The sequence below is a fragment of the Frankliniella occidentalis genome, unplaced genomic scaffold (genome assembly GCF_000697945.3).
Source record: "Frankliniella occidentalis isolate FOCC.00 unplaced genomic scaffold, Focc_3.1 Scaffold7, whole genome shotgun sequence".
Taxonomy (NCBI): Eukaryota; Metazoa; Arthropoda; class Insecta; order Thysanoptera; family Thripidae; genus Frankliniella; species Frankliniella occidentalis.
Window position 1 is genome coordinate 1,318,737 of NW_026267137.1, and position 4,988 is coordinate 1,323,724.

Consider the following 4,988-nt stretch of genomic DNA (forward strand, 5'->3'; position numbering starts at 1 on the left):
GGGGGGGGAAGTTGCGAGAGGAAAAGAGAGGACGTTGGAGAGAGCAGCGGATTAAAACTGGGGGTGTGGTGTGAAATGGGAGGGGAGGGAGAGGGTGCCAGGCTGGCTGCCCCGCCGAACACTTCGTTGAGAATGAGAGAGAGAGAGAATGCGAGAGAGGAAGAGAGGAAGGGGATGCAAGGGAGTGATCGAAAAGACCAGTGGAACGGATGGAAAAGTGCGCCGGGCGAGGTGAACCCCGGGCTACACCGGGCCCGGGGAGCGAAGGGCGCGGGCGGCGGGGGCAGAGGGCTGAGGGGCGCTGGGATGGGGAAACAGGACTTAGCTTTGTAGGGAAGAGTGGAAAGTGTAGCGTGGCGCCGAGTGGCGGGGCGGGGCGTGGCGGGGCGTGGCGGGCCGTGGGATGTAGTGGCGTGCATCAGGGATGGGACCACCGCCACCCGGCCCAGCAGCCGTGACTTGTCGCGATTTGAGAGTGTGCGTGCGTGTGTGTGTGCGCCCCCACACGTGTCTATATCACTTCATTCGCACCTAAATCTTTCTTGCTTTTTAAAAAAATAGAAATACCTCCTATTCCCATCGGTTGGTAGCGGTGTCGTCCTGGACGCTGGCCGCGCCGCCCGCTGCGTCGCGTGCGAGTGCATCTCTCCTCGCCTGCGTGAGCGTGCGTCCCCGCGCGCGCCCCACTTATGGAAGGCTCGTGGTTATCTTTGAATGAGGCTGCCACATTCGCCGCCGTCCATACAGAGAAAGGGGCACTAGACTCTTACTGCTTGCCGCTCTCTCTTTTTCTCTCTCTCTCTCTCTCTCTCTCTCTCTCTCTCTCTCTCTCTCTCTATTTCCCTGTCTCTCTCTCTCACTCTAGCGGATCGATGATGTTTCCTCCATCGATCTCCGTCGATGCAATGGCCAAGCACGCACGAGGGCAAAGGGGCGATGCGATGCGAGGGACTGCTTAAGGCGATCGGAGCGGCAAGTAAGTCAGCGGCAGCATTTGACGCATGGGTAACCAAAGAAAATAATAAGGGGCAATCCTCGCAGAAATGAGAAAACTAGGAGCACAGGGCTGATGGTACACTGATAGTACATCAAAACAAGTTCACGACCACTCGGTCAAATGCAATATTCTTGCATTCCCGCAGGTACTAGTAAGTAAATTTACTTGTCACAAAACCAGAATTTTCCGAATGAAAAAAAAAATGTTGTGAGATGCTTTGAAGAGTTGATGTCGAGGCGAACGTTTCTGCATTAGAAATACTCGACAATAAACGATGACTAGAAACTGTGGTGGTTTTATGCGCAATGGAGACAACAGCGTAGAGTCCGAGATCAGGTGTTCCACAGTGAATGAGAGAGGGGGAGGGAGGGGGTAGAGAGATAGACGAGAGCGGGTAGGGTGAGCGCTGGGACCCAATGGGGCGTGCCATCATAATTGGCCGCATCTACTGGCTCGATGGGGAGAACCAGGGTCGGAAGGGGGAGATGAGGAGAGACCCGGAGGAGAGCAGGGGGAAGGGGGTGAGGGGCAACCGTTTGCGAGGGAGGCACGTTGGGTAGTCGACTAGTCGCACCCCCTGCTGCTGCTGGTGACCCTCGTAGAGGCATGAGCGTTGACGATATATTTGAAAATATCGCCTTGACTCTACTTGCCTAGTACTACTTGTCAACAAACCAAAATGTTAACGGCCCTGTGATGAACTCCCGGGCCACGTGTCGCTCTCTGTTCCTCCTGGACCGGGCCCACCGTGGTGTGTACATGACACCAAGACTGGTTTTACGATAATTTTACCCAAAATCTTGCGACAACCAGTGTTTTGGGATTTTCGTGCTGAATGGCATAATCACATCATTTTTCCAATAGAAAGTATAAGGGATAAGTCACTGAAAAAGTGTGATAACTTTCATCGCAAATTTTGGAGATGAAAAGGGATCAGAATGTGTTGCCATTGATTTTTCCCTATATATTTTATTTCAAAAATAGTGTTATCAAACCCTTTAACATAAGAATAGCAAAACACAGCAAAATTTCAGTAAAATTTTAGCATAACAGATTTTAGTGTCTACCGCTGCTGCTGCTGCGAATATCGATTTAATCACAAGTGTTTTAGCTACAGTGGGTAATAATGTGCTTGGTAGGTTGACAATATCACTGCACATTCGTTGTGCTTTTGCAGTTCCTTCCCGTACTCCACTCGGCGGAGTAGTCTGTGCGCGACGGTGCGAGGCGGCGGGGCGGGCGAGGTCCAGGCACCCCGCCGCCGCCGGCGGCCGGGCCTCGTTAGAAAAGAGCTGACCGCCGCGGCCGGCGCCTTGCAGACGCACGCGCGTGACTACGGAATTGAGTAGAAGGAGGTGGGAGGGGGCGGAGGGGCGCTGGCCATAGCTTTTGCGCTGAAGGCTCGTATATGCCTCCCCCTCCCCCCACACTCGGGCCGTGTGCCTCGGCCTTCGGCCGCCCTATAGGGACACACAGCTAGTGCCAGGCGCAAAAGAACGCTGTGCTTAACATTCACAGGGGATAAATTACCGGGGTGTGCCGGGGCCAAATCGCTGACGGGACACTCCTACCCCTTCCTCCGCCCCTTCAATCGTTTGGCAGCCGCGCCGCGCGCCCCCGGCCGCCCCCTTCGGGTGCCGCTGGGTGCCGCCTGCTGCCCCTTTCGTCCCCGCGCCGCGTCGTTGAGGGTGACCCTCTCCTTGTCGGTGACGGCGGGCGCGCACCGCTCCACCTGAGTCACCTTTCCTCCTCACACCCGGTAAAGTTCCCCTCGCCCCGCAGTCTCCATCCACCCGGCGGAAGGCTGTAGGCGTCGACCGTGACAGCCTGGCGCGTTGTGACGCACTAAACCCTCCCAGTCACCACTTATCATTTTTGGTAAGACTGTACCGCGCCGGTTGCCTGATTGCTCAGCGCCAGCTCCTAGTAGGGGGCAGCCTGCCTGCTCATCTGCCCGGTAACCTGCGTGCGGTACAGTATCACCAGAAAAATAATCCGTGGGGCATAATATAGCACACGGAACCAATGTGTTATTCCATCGTGTGGGAGATCTCGTTTTGGCGTTCAAGATAATCGCGTAAGACAAATTTTGCACTTTGCGAAATTTACGAGTGTCGAACTCTCATTCCTAGTTTACGCGCGGTTACTCCCCAGAGGGGGTTCTTTACACCCAGAAAAGGGGGTAAGAGAGATGCTGGGGACGGAAAGGGGTGGGGGCGTCCTTAAATGTGGAGACCGCCCCCCCTCCCCCCCTGCTCTGTCGCGAGGCCCGCGTGCACCACTAGCAGAACGGTAGGAGAGGGAGGGGGAGCATGACCCCATCGGGGGCCCATCAGCCAGCGATCCGGAAGACGGGTCAGGCAAATAAGGAACGCGGAACGCTCTGGTGGAGAGTCGCAGAGTCACCTCTCCCCCCTCTGGAGGGGGGAGAGGGGGGGGGGCAGGTCGAGCCGGAGACCATAGTGGGCGGGGGCGGATGGCGGGCACCTTGCCTTTTATTCGGTGGCCGTGTTCCAGTGCTAATCGTTTCGATATGTGCTGACGCGCGCCTGTTCGAGGGAGAGGGGGGGGGGCGCTGATGCAGCGGGCGGGGGCGCCTAACTACCGACCCCTCACACCTTCTCTATCATTCCGACACGACCATAGCCCCTCGCTCTTCTTCTGCGTCGTGTGTGTGTGTGTGTGTGTGTGTGTGTGTGTGGGAGAGAGAGAGAGAGAGAGAGAGAGAGACGTAGGCGGGGGGCTTTCTCTATGCGCACGAAGGCTTATCTGTCTCTGTCCCCCCTTCCAAGTCTGCCAGCAGTGGACAGACGACTGCTTGCAGCCCCGTCATGTACAACACCTCTGCGCGTGCAGTATACGACACTTTGTCTTGTGGCACACAATTCACAGAAATACCAGGTGGCCCGAGGTGGCCGATTAACCCCGCGCACTTCTGTAGTTAGACTGTACCGCACGCACGAGTGCGGGCGGGTTGCCTACTCGCCCCGCCCGTAAGGCGCCGTGGACAGGGGTGATAGGCAAGTCCGCCCGCACTCGTGCGTGCGGAACAGTCTAACTACAGAAGTGTGCGGAGTTAATCAGCCACCTGGTATGTGGTCGTAAATTTTACAAAGCCAAAATAAAAATTTCAGATCATTTTAGATACACACTGAATAAGGTAAGCGTACACTTTTGATACGCAGTTGTGCACTCCGATGTGCATGCTCTACTTGAAGTTGGCATTCTAATTTTCAATTGTCCTTGATGTAGAGGAAATTGAATTAAGATCGACTCCTCACGATATTATGTGCGGGAGAGTTGAACGAATTTAAACTACAATTAAATGATGTTCCGAAACACGTTTGACTCCCTCCTGCCTACTTGGCACGGCGGGCACAGGTGACAATGTTTGACAACCCTTCGGAGGCTGCTTTCCGTGTGCGTGAAGAGAGAGGGCGGAAAGGGGGAGGAGGAGTTCGACGGAGGAGTACGCGCGGATCCACCACTCCTTGGCAGCGTTCTTGGCATACTTGTGCGGCTGGAGAGAGGGACGGGTGGGGTGGATAGGAGGGGGAGGGTGGGGGATGGGGGAGCAACCTTGTCTTCAATTTCTGCGCCAACTTATTCCCCCCGACAAACTTGCCAATATTACCAACGAAGGTTGGGCCGAGCGTTGCAGAGAGGGTAAGAGAAGAGGCGAGAGGGAATAGGGGGGAGAGAGGGTACCGCGAAGGGGGTGAGGGCGAAAGAGGGAGATGGGGAAGGGGGGAGACGCAGGGGAAGTGCATGGCTGTTACAGCCAAGCAGTTGCTTAATTAGAGAATGGTGCGCTTAAGGACCACGGTCGCCCACCAAGGACGAACTGCTAGGAATGAGCGTCTCAGAGCGGGGGAGGGAAGAAAGGGGAGAGAGAACAGGGGTAGGGGAGCGGCACCCCAGAAGAGGGAATGGAAGTGGATGGGCAGTTCGGAGGTCAGTTCACCGACTGACAATCACTGACGCGGGGTGG

The 4,988-nt window shown here is 55.9% G+C and overlaps 1 protein-coding gene across 1 annotated transcript in view; it reads right to left on the minus strand.

Annotated features, from left to right (window-relative positions):
- Nucleotides 1-4,988, minus strand: part of LOC113209263 (SPRY domain-containing SOCS box protein 3) — a 72,938-nt gene that overhangs the window by 21,513 nt on the left and 46,437 nt on the right. The gene's annotated exons all lie outside the window — the stretch shown is intronic.